Raw genomic sequence first — 12,089 nt, 5'->3', positions numbered from 1 at the left:
ATCTGCTGTAAAATATTTTTACAAGATAATTGTGTTGAATAATCCGTATTTATCATTTACATTTCTAAAGGACAGAAATCCAAAATAAGTCTCACTAGATTAAAATAGAGCCTCCTACAGAGCTAAAATATTTTTCAGGTGAATCTAGTGGAAAAGCCATATACTTCCTGTTCCGCTTCCCAGAAACTTCAGTATGTTTGTTCTTGTCTTTTTCTTAATCTTCTAATGTAGCATCTTTACATCTTTCTGATGTTTCTTACCTAATGATGTCCCTTTCGAAGTACAACTGGGACTTTTGAGTATACTTTGCCCATCTGATAATTATTCAAATTTGTGTACTATAGATATTTTGGGAAGGTATTTAATGCCTACCACAATGAGTGTGTAAGCATTCTTTCTACAGGTTATAACCTGTTACCCTTTCATTAATTTTGAACAACATATTCCTTCAATAAAATATAACTAGAAAAAATTTGGTTCCTGAAAGCATTTAATCCCGATTAAAAATTGTCATTTACTAGAAATCTTAAATATCAGACAGCAGCTCCTGAAGCAGTGCTGGCACTATCACTTTTTGTATATTCTGCTTACAATCTTCTCTTTTCAAAAGCATTTGATTAGTATTTTGGAATTATGGTTAATAGTTATTTGACTGCTATTTTTAAAGAATGCACCACCAATACTGGTTCTCATCTTTTAACTTGTTTATGTGTAATCTATTTCTGAAAGAAACACAGCTATTTGAATTACATGAACTGCTTATTGAAGTGTGGAGAGGAAAAGAAGAAAAAAGATGTCCCTGTGTGTATGTCATGTTGAAAATATACCTAAAAGCTATTTTCTTAAAATCATATATTTTTCATTTTGTTTGGATTCTGATAAAATTTAGCCTCTCAACTCACACAATGTTAATGCAGTCTTATTTCATGCCTACTAAAAGCAAACAGCAAATTACTACATATTTTAAATTTTTTAATTGTTAAAATTATTATTTATTAAAAAACAATATTTTTTAAAAATTAGCTAAGGAAAATTGTTTATTAGATGTTTAGAGTCGTGTTCAGTCTCTATTGTTGAAGCCAGAAAGGGAAACATCTTGCTTTTCTTCTTCCTTGGGCCACTCTGATTTATTTCATCTATTTCTGAAACAATAAAACTCAGGCTTTGGAGCCTTTTGCTTGATATCCACAATGTGTCATTCTTTCTTTATTAATAGGAGAATTTGGAGAAAGGCTGAGAATTCTCACTAGAAAAAGGAGAAGAGGAAAAGAGAAGCGAGAAATCTAGATATTTCTTTCTCATCTCAATCACAAGTTCTTGATAATGATTATGGATGTTTGATACAGTACTCTAGAGTGATTAAACACATTTATAGAAAGAGTTAACCCCTCAAGTGATCACGTAGAGAATACTTATTTATTTAAAAAATGTAATAGCATCAAATAGGAAGTGTTTTCTCCTTGCAGGTCAAAAATTGCAGTCTGCATTTTGTACAACGATGTATTCCTTTTTTCTGATGCTTCATATAATGATGCTTATAGGGTGTTGCAATTTTGATAACTTTGAGGCAAAATGGACAAGGTAAATTCTTAGTGTTTTCATGAGATGTTCGAAAATGAGTTTCTACATCAGAAAATGATGATGATCTATAATTGCAAACCTGGCAGATATATGGCATCTCACCGGGTTTATGATTGTCCTTCATATGTTGTAAAAGAACATGTTCTGTTTCAAATGATGATTCACAGATTTTACAAATGGTAGAAAAGTCGTGAGGAGTGTGTGTACTCTCGATGTGGCACTGCAGCTGGAAGGGTGTGGGAAATTGCCGGTAGCAGTGCTTGCAGGTGGTGTGGTTTTCCCAGCTCTCACTGCTCTGCTTCTCAAGTTCCAAGTGGTGTTTCATGTGGTTCATAAACCTAATATTATTTTTGAGACCTTTCAAGCAACTGAAGCATTTAAAGGTTGTATGAGTCTTCTGTTCTTCCTGGATATCTCCTTCATGTTTTCCATAATAAAAGTCATTAACTAACATGATCAATTTTCCTTTCTCTGAATCAGCAGTCATAGCTTTATTTGCTGTATTTGAGTTTTCTGTTTTATCTGGTCCCAAAAAGTCATTTATCATGTCTGGACAACAATACTGCATGTGATTTTTCATAGGATCCAGAAGATTGAAATCAATATTGCACTTTGGACAAGCTCGTGGAAAAGGCGTTCCATCTTTAGATTAATTTGATGAAGTATTTTCACCTTTTGATGGCATAGCTTGGGGAGAAATCAGTGAAGGAGTTTTAACTACAGGGAATACAGCTGAGGAATCTGTTACAGAAACACTTTCACCAGGCTTGGGATTTTTTGGATTTACACTGTTCAGAAGCAGAAGGACGTTTTGATAAAAACAAATTTTCATTCAGACCTGCTACAGAAATTGTTGGTATCCCTTGGTACTGTGGTAATTCTGTATTCTGGGTCAAGTCAAACAGTAACTCAGAAGAATTACTAGATACAACTCGGGATGACTTTGTTAAATAGCCAGGTTTAGAAAAAGGCTCTACAATAACAGAGCTATCTGAAGATCTAGATTCAGATGAAAATTTACTGGCGAGGCAGCAACTTGATTTGATGGGTTCGTATTGTGTTGACTTGTAGACTTGAATGCAGCAGAAATACCTCGACTGAGCGCACCATTCTTTATTCCCCTTGAATATGAGCTGGGTTAACTCTGTTCAAAATATTTGAAATTGCTGGTTTTGAACTTGCTATCTCTCCAACAAAGATTGGCTCATCATTGTCATCATCCTCAACTTCTTTTATTTTCTTCTGCCATGGCTCTAGCTCTTCTTCACATTCCATAAAAAGTTCTGCCATGTCTGAATTTTCGTGAGCAGAGCCGGCTCGACCTGACTGGAGCCCTAAAAGAGGAGGAGAAAGAGGAGGAGGCAGAGGAGGAGGAGAAAAAGGAGGAGCGCGAAAAACTATCAAGCTGCAGCGGCAGCAGCAGGGGCGGTGGCGGCTCCCATTGTGGAGCCAGCAGACTGACCCATGGGAACTGGGAGAGGGGGAGGGGAGACATGGGAGGAAGTGGGGGGGAGGGAAGCTGGCGCAGCGCCCCAACACCTGATTATCATGAAGGTTTTGGAAAAATTATGAATCCATGGAACATTACTCAATATAATAAAGGCTCTGTATGACAAACCTACAGCCAGCATTATACTTAATGGTCAAAAACTAAACCCATTTCCTCTTAACTCAGGAACAAGACAAGGATGTCCACTCTCTCCAATTCTCTTCAATCTAGTATTAGAATGCCTAGCTACAGCAATAAGACAAGATCAAAAACATAAAGGGGATCCAAATAGTGAAAGAAGAAATAAAACTCTCGCTCTTTGAAGATGACATGATCTTGTATTTAAAGAATCCCATGGACTCCACTCCCAAATTACTCAAGCTGATTCAAAATTTTGGCAAGATAGTAGGGCATAAATTTAACCCCCCAAAATCAATGTCTTTTCTGAATGCCAACAATGAGAAAAGTGTGGATAAAATTAGGAAAGTAACTCCATTTGTAATAGCACCTCAAAAAATAAAATACCTAGGAATTAACTTAACCAAAGAAGTGAAGGAACTATATGATGAAAACTTTAAAATCTTGAAGAAGGAAATCAAAACAGAACTTAGAAAATGGCAAAATCTCCCATGCTCCTGGATTGGAAAGATTAACATCATGAAAATGGCAATACTTCCCAAGGGTATCTACAAATTCAATGCGATACCGATCAAAATTCCAACCTCATTCTTCAAGGAAATAAAAGAGGCAATCCAAAAATTCATATGGAACAATAAAAGACCACAAATAGCAAAAACACTCCTCAACGGAAAGAACACTGCTGGTGGAATATCAATAACAAATTTCAAACTCTACTATAAAGCCATAGTAACCAAAAGAGCTTGTTACTGGCATAAGAACAGTCCTCAGGACCAATGGAATAGAATTGAAAACTCAGAAATGAACCTATAGACCTATAGCCAATTAATCTTCGATAAGGGTACTAAAATAATAGGATTGAAGAAAGACAGTCTCTTCCGTAAATGGTGCTGGCAAAATTGGTTAACTACTTGTAGAAAACTAAAACTAGATCCTTATATAACACCCTACACCAGAATAAACTCCAAATGGATCAAAGACCTCGGAGTCAAAGCAGACACTCTGAAAACGTTACAGGATGGAATAGGAGAAATCCTAGGCCTCCTTGGCTCAGGCCGAAATTTTCTTAATAGAGACCAGGAAACACAACAAATCAAAGAAAGGTTGGACAAATGTGATTGCATGAAGTTGCAGAGCTTCTGCCTCGCAAAGGACCTAGCTAACAAGATTAATATAAAGCCCATGGATTGTGAGAAGATCTTCACTAGCCATACAATGGACAAGGGTCTCATATCTCAAATATACTTGGAACTCAAAAAGTTAAATCCCCCAACAACATATCCTCAAAGAAACAACTGCCCAATAAATAAGTGGCCTAAAGATTTAAAAAGAAATTTCTCTGAAGAAGAAAGAAGGATGGCCAATAGGCACATGAGGAAATGCTCAACCTCCCTAGCCATAAAAGAAATGCAAATCAAAACAACATTGAGATACCACCTCACACCAGTTAGAATGGCTATAATCAAGAACTCCAACAACAACAGATGCTGGAGGGGATGTGGACAGAAGGGAACCTTACTTCATTGTTGGTGGGAGTGTAAACTTGTTCAACCACTTTGTAAAGCAGTATGGAGGTTCCTGAAGACTTCACATAGAGCTCTGCTATGACCCAGCAATCCCACTTTTGGGCATTTACCCAAATGTTCACAAACAAGACCACACTAAAGCTAACAGTACAACTATGTTTATTGTAGCATTATTTACTATAGCTAAGATATGGAACCAACCCAGATGCCCCTCAGTAGATGAATGGATCAAGAAAATGTGTTATATATACACAATGGAATTCTATTCCTCCATCAGAAAGAATGACATTGTCCCATTTGTTAGGAAATGGAAAGGCTTGGAAAAAATTGTATTAAGTGAAGTAAGCCAAGCCCAAAAAAACATAGGTCCCATGGGTTCCCTTATTTGCAATATCAAATATATGTATGAGTCAAGCAGTAAAGGTCAGATAATGTGATCTTAGGAAAATGAACCCTTGATATGTATTTAAATGTTTTTTTCATGCATTTGTTTCTAACTGACTTATAAGTTTATCTTTGTTGCTTTGTATGTCCCTCCCCCACAGTACAACCACTGCTTTCATTATATTTGATGTCGTTATAATTTGTGGAGGAGATGTGGAAAAACAAGTCATTTAAGGATACAGCTGGACCCGATGCAACTATGAGAAGTACAAGTTTTCATGACAAAAACGAACTTTACAACTTTGGTGCGGAGTGGAGGAGTTCGGGTTCGGGGTTGGGGAGAGGATGGGAAGGGATGTGAAAGGTCAACAATGGAGGAGGCTGCAATGATTGATAAATGTACTCATTATCTTGTCCAGTTATTGTAACCCCTCTGTACAGTATGTTCACAAAAAATTAAAATTAAAATTAAAAAAATAAAAAAATTTAAAAAAGAAGAAAGAGGAAAAAAGGCACAGAAGTAAAAAAAAAAAAAGGAGAAACATTTATCACGCAGAGATTAAGAACTAGCCTAAGAGATTTAGAATGATAAAGGCAATGAGCAAAAACCTAGTTGACAACTAGTTCTTCAATAACCAAAAATGGTTCTCTAGACCAGTTTCTGGTATACCTTATTTACTATCATTTTTTCCTTACATCTGGAGTTACTCCTTATTTTCTGTCACAACTATTAATTACCCTCTGCATTTTTGATGCCAAAACTGATCAAAAAGATTTCAAAATCACACTTGGACTACTTTTCACTTTGTGATTAGCAGTGATGACCCAAAATCCTTGAATCCTTGAATTTCCAGAATCAATCTTCAGCTGACATCTAAGCACATTCCTGGCATTAATTGCTGTGACTTAATGAACAAAACTTTTTTCAACACAGTATCCTAAGTAAAATACATGAATTAGAGGCTATTATCAGGTGTCAGTATGGAAGTAGCAATTATATATTTCAAGTATGGGTTCTTTATTTTCCATTTACTAATTGTTTTGCCGGTCCTGGGGCTTAAACTCAGGGTTAGGGAATTATTCCTGAGCTTTTTTTTTTCTCAAGGCTAGCACTCTTCCACTTGAGGCACAGCATTCCTTCTAGTGTTTTTCTTTTTTCTGTGTTACTGTGGAATTGAACCCAGGGTTTCATGCATGCTAGGGAATCACCATACCATGAAGCCACATTCCCAGAGCCCTAAATGACTTTCTTAAGAAGGCATTACATTTTCACTCCGTAACTCTGTATCATAAGTTTGGTCAGGTGATAGAAAATGATGTAGAAAGCAATACAATTCAATAAGTCCAGTAAGGCTGGATGGACAATGAATTTCATGGTCTAGCTAGGGAATAGTGGGGCTTACCTCAGGGAGCTGTTTCAACAGGCTGAGCGGGACAGCTCCTGACCCACAGCCCACCTCCAGAATGAGAGGGTCACCTTGGATTCCAGCCACATGGGGATGCTGGACCCCCTCCTCCAGCACCTATTCAACCAGTTTTTGTAAAAGAGAGAGAGAGAAGTCAGAATTAAAATTAAGTTGTGTCGGTGGCTCAGAACTCTAATCCTAACTACACTGGAGGCTGACATATGAGGATCATGGTTCATAGCCAGCCCCCGCAGGAACGTCTTTGAGACTTTTATTTCCAAAGAACCACCAGAAAACCAGAGGTGGTGCTGTGGGCTCAAGTGATAGAGCACTAGCCTTTTGCTGAGGAGCTTAAGATCAGTGCCCATGCTTAGGGTTCAAACCCCACAACTGACAAGAAGTAGACTTCCTACTACAAGAAGTGGTATTGAATAGCACCCATTGTCCTAGGGAGCATGGTAGTGAAGTCAGGCCGAGCGTCCTGTGAAGTTGAAATCATAAGGAGGTCACCTGACTTCTCTGTGCTTCGGTTTCCCCAGATGCAAAATTCAACACAGTGAAGGATCCCCTTCCTCATGGGGATAGCGTAATGATTAAAAAGAGCCATGTTTTTTTTCAAAATCCTCAGCTGTTGCATGATTAATAACTGGCCCCACCTGAGCTCTTTGTGGGTATCTTCCTGTCATTTGCTCACAGAATTGCAGAGAACCTTCTCTGAATGCCACTCCCTCCATGCCAAGCCATGCTCCAGAGATTCCCTCTCTATAAATCCCTTTTTTCCTCAAAACTGTCCTGTGAGGAAAATGAGGTCTGATGGTTGTGGCCCTACCCAGAGCTTCACCTGTGGTCAAGAATCGGCTGCTGTGGACTAAAAGTTTGGGATAATCCATCTAAATCGATGACTGAGTATGGGGCTACATGTTTACCATCCCAACTACAGAGGACCAGGCCTGGTGGAGCATACCTGTCCCAGATAGGAGGACCTCGATCCAGTCCAACTAAAGCATATATTGAGTTTCTATTTCAGAAATGCCCAAGACAGAAAGGTGGCTCCGCAGAGCCAGGATGAGGAAACAAGCATGGGATCATGGTGCCCCCAGAGGGGTGTCTGAGCCCAGGTAGTGGTGATTTGGGGGCAGCCACTCACCTGTGCTGCTGAGAAAAGCTGCTGGGGGCTGCTCCAGGTGGGGCAAGCAGCAATGGCAGCGGCATTGCAAACACATGGGCCAAGAGCAGAGAACCAAGATCAGGGACCAGGCAAGGGCTTTAGGCAGGCTGGCAGTGCACCATTGCCTGAGGTTTGAAATCCTGCAACTTGGAAAGGTGAGGAGGGAGCGAGGGTGCGGGCAGGCATCTCAATTTCCTACTATAGTCCAAAGTTGCTTGAGTCTCTTCCTCACCACTCAGCCACCTCTACTTTCCTCAACTGCTGGTAGTGTTGTAAACTAACAGAGGGAATCCCGGGTGCTACTAGGCAGCATGGAATGTGGGCGTGATCACCATTCTTGTATCCCATTGGTCAGAAATAACCATGAAAGAATGGGGGTGTGGCCAGAATTCTGTGATGCGAGCAGCATGGGCGGAGTCAAGAAGATAGCAGCTCCCCCAGATCTTTTCCCAAGGAACAATGTCTAATTCAGTTGGAGATGAGATGGTGACCTGCTTTAGCTGGATGGCTGCACAGATTGTTCTGTATGACTTTTGTTGCCAGACCCGGACCTTGAACTCAGGATCTGGGCACAGTCTGTACACTGCTTTTGCTCAAGGCTCGCCCTCCACACTGGAGCCCTGGACTTCTGGCTTTGTTGGCACTGAAGTTGGACAGAGGTCTCAAGGACTTTCCTGACTAGGATGACTTTGACCATGATCCTCCCATCACAGCCTTGTAAGTATCAAGGAGGACTGCTGAGAGCCACTGGAGCCTGTCTAATCATTGGTCTTGCTGATATTCTTGGACAGACTGGTGAGTACCCTATCCCCAGGTTGAAGTGGTGGGAGCTGGAGCTCACAGTTGGAATCCTGGTCCTGCCACCTCCAAATGGCTGGAGATCCTAAGGAACTCATTTCTATCCATAGGAATACCAATGGAATGTGATATATGTCATGTTGGGCTGTTCTTGAATGATTCTAGGATAAAATTATACACAATTATATTATAGAATACTGATCGATTTTTGTTAATTCTTTATTAAGCAGTTAAACAATCACATTCATAAAATGGAGGCATAATGAAATGCTTAAGAATTGGGCATCACATACTGCAAAGGTACCATTTTTCTGCCAGGACTGGGATTGAAACTCAATGTCTTGGTAACTCTGTTGCACTGTGTGGGAATGGGAAGCTGGCCTACTTAAAGTCAAGAAATTCAGGTCTGTTCCTTATGCCTAAAATAGATCTCCAACACTAGAAAACATCCTATCTATTCCTGTACAATTTACATGTATGATTTATATTTATATACATATGTTGACTCCATATTGCATTCAGTGTAGTTATTTTATTTTGTTGTTTTATTCATGTATTGACCATTTATTTTATTGACTATTATGGAACATAAAACATTGATCACATTGATTACACAGGATATAGGTCTGCATATGTATTCCATTTCATACCTGACACCCAGGACTTTCACTGAACAGGAAAACTTGTCACATCATCTTCTTACTACATGATTCATTTTTGGGAGTGCTGGCATCTGAACTCAAGACCTCCAAGCCTACAAGGCCCAATTCATGAATGTGTGAGTGTTAGCATGCCATCCTGGGGCAAATTGAGCTGACAGGTTGTTCCCAGGACTTCAGATCAAGCCCCAGGGGTGACCAAAATAAGAGAAGATTGACATGCAGATGGCAGTACGCTAATAAATATATATCTTTATAGAGTGTCAGAGAAGTTTATACAGTATTCAGTTATATAGACTACATTCCTTCCAATCCCTGGGTATTAATTATGCCTCCATGTAATTAATGTAATGTAATTAATTGTTTTCATCCTTAAACTATTAATGAAATCAGTGTCCTGAAATTATTGCTTCCTTTACGTAATAATATTCTTTCAATGCTTCATAAATATTAAATAAAATGCATGAACATCCTGAAATGATGCTGTCTAATTTTATAGGAGAATCATTCATGATCAATTCATTCAACCGTGACATTGACAACATTCCATTGTTAATCCTATGGATGGGAACCATTTTCTTAGTAGCTCCTGCCATTGGTTGGTGTCAGGACAGGGATTCGAAATCAGAGCCTATGTTGCCACGTGGGCCTATGGCATCCCTGATAGTCTGGCAGCCTTCAGCAATGCAAGATGAAGTACCCTTTGCAACAGTGTCATTCAGACCCATGAGGGTCACCATGCAAAGGAAGAAAACATAAAATGGCCATATTTTTTCTGTGCATTGCTTTCCTTGCAAGGCCTGAGGGTCTAGGTTCCCAGGAGGAGCTGTAGATCTAGTGGCTGCAACCCAGCCTAGGGTGATCAAAGCTGAGGCAGAGTTGCCACAACCTGAGATCAGCAGCCATATTGAGAAAAGTAAAATAAAAAAATTTAGCTCCCTGGCTTGCAATTCACGCTGTTTATTCTTCCAGGATTTGGATTTGAACTCAGGATCTGGGTAAATCTGGAGCAATGTGGATGAAGGGGAAGATCACCATATTTGAAGATAAGAAAGTTAGGCCTGTTCACTAGTCCTGTATTCAAGCCCTAGCTCTGGAAACATACTATTTATATACCTTGTAAAGATAGGATGTGGTTGTTCTTGTATTTTTTATTTTATTCATTTATTTACCATTGATTGTACTAAGATGAAACACCTTAAATTTATTACATTGATGACATCCTATCACAGAGCATCTAGATTTATAGAAATGTTCTCCATCATGCCAGGATTCTCAGGATCACCCAGGATATTCAGAGAAAAGGAAAATAAGTTTCACACTTGGCTTCTTACTCCATGATCCACTTGTTGGTAGTGCTGAGATCTTAACTCAGGTCCTAGTAGGACCAAGTGGCCAATAAGTCAAGGTGAACACACTAACCTGTGAGCAACTAACGAGCTAGGCCATTCCCAGGATCTTACATTGATTGCCAGGGTGGTCCACTATAGTCATGAATTCATAATTTAAACATACGATCTATATTGACATACATGTTTGTTCAGCATCTTGTGTTCGGTGAACTTCTTCTTATTTTATCTCTATTCATGGAGGTATTCTGTATTTTACTAAATATGGTGACAGGTATAACTTTGCTGACATGGATGACAACCTGTTCCTATGGTTATAGGGTTGCTTATGAATTCCTCTTCTTGGTTGAGACTCAGGACTTTCACAGGAGAGGAAAAGGTGTGCAACAACTGGATTCTGACATCAGGATGGATCATTTGTGAGCGCTGGGATATGAATTCAGGTTTGGATAGCTCTGTTGCACTGAGGGGGAAGGGGAAGATCACGATCCTTGAAGACTAGAATGTCAGGCCTGGTTTAGGGCCTGATTTGAAGCCCCAGCACTGGACAAAATAGCAAGCCCACCTTTTTTAAACATAGGATCTCTCTTTACCTACAGGTGTGGTATGCATCTTGCATTCAGTGTAGTTACACTTTTTATTCATTTTTTATTTATCTTATTCATGGATGTATTGTGCATTTTATTGAATATGGTGACAGATATAACTGTGTTTACATGGATGACAACCTATTCCCATGGCTACTGATTTGCTTATATAGCATTTTCCATCCTCAATGAGAGTCAAGACATTCACAGAACAGGAAAACATCAGCAACCATAGGCTTTTCACATTAGAATGAATCTTTTGGCAATGCTGGAATTTGAATTCAAGGCCTAGCAGGCCCAACTGGTGAATGGGTCATGGTGAGCACACCAGCCTGTGAACCACTAAGGAGGTAGGCCATTCCTGGGACCTGTGATGTAGTCCTGGTGGGGGCAAATATAGTCATAAATTCATAATTAAACAAAGGATCTATATTTCCAAACATGAGAGGGCGACATCTTGCATTTGGTGTACTCATTCTCTTTATTTTGTGTCTTAGACATTGATGTATTGTATATTTTCTTAAGTATAGGTTGACAGATATAACTGTGGTGAACTGGATGACAACCTATTCCCATGAATGTAGAGTTGCCTATACCTTCTCTATCCTAGCTGAGACCCAGAATTTGCACAGCACATGAAAACAAGTGCAATGACTGGCTTCTCACATCAGGGTGAATTTGGGCAGTGCTGGGATTTGAACTCGAGTCCTAGGAAGCCCTACTGCCCATTGGGTCCAAGTGATCACACCAGACTGTGAGCTAGTAAGGAGCTGGGCTGTTCCCAGGAACTGAAATTGAGCCCCTGGGAGGCCAAAATAGTCCTCAATGCATCATTGAAACATGGGATATATATTCACATCCGTGTGTGGACTGCATCGTATATTAAGTGTAGTTGTGGTTTTTATTTTGTATGCTATTCATGGATGTATTGTGTATTTTCTTGAGTGTATGATGACATGTATAACTCGGCTGACATGTATAACAACTTATTCCCATGACCACAG

General features: G+C 39.5%; 1 pseudogene; it reads right to left on the bottom strand.

The window, feature by feature from the left end:
- Nucleotides 1-1,438: 1,438 nt before the first annotated feature.
- Nucleotides 1,439-7,736, bottom strand: LOC138811580 (zinc finger protein 280D pseudogene; annotated as a pseudogene).
- Between the last annotated feature and the right edge of the window lie 4,353 nt (nucleotides 7,737-12,089).

This window comes from Dipodomys merriami, unplaced genomic scaffold, assembly GCF_024711535.1.
Source record: "Dipodomys merriami isolate MVZ:Mamm:240054 unplaced genomic scaffold, mDipMer1.0.p SCAF_537, whole genome shotgun sequence".
In the NCBI taxonomy this organism is placed as follows: Eukaryota; Metazoa; Chordata; class Mammalia; order Rodentia; family Heteromyidae; genus Dipodomys; species Dipodomys merriami.
This window is presented reverse-complemented; position numbering and strand designations above follow the sequence as displayed.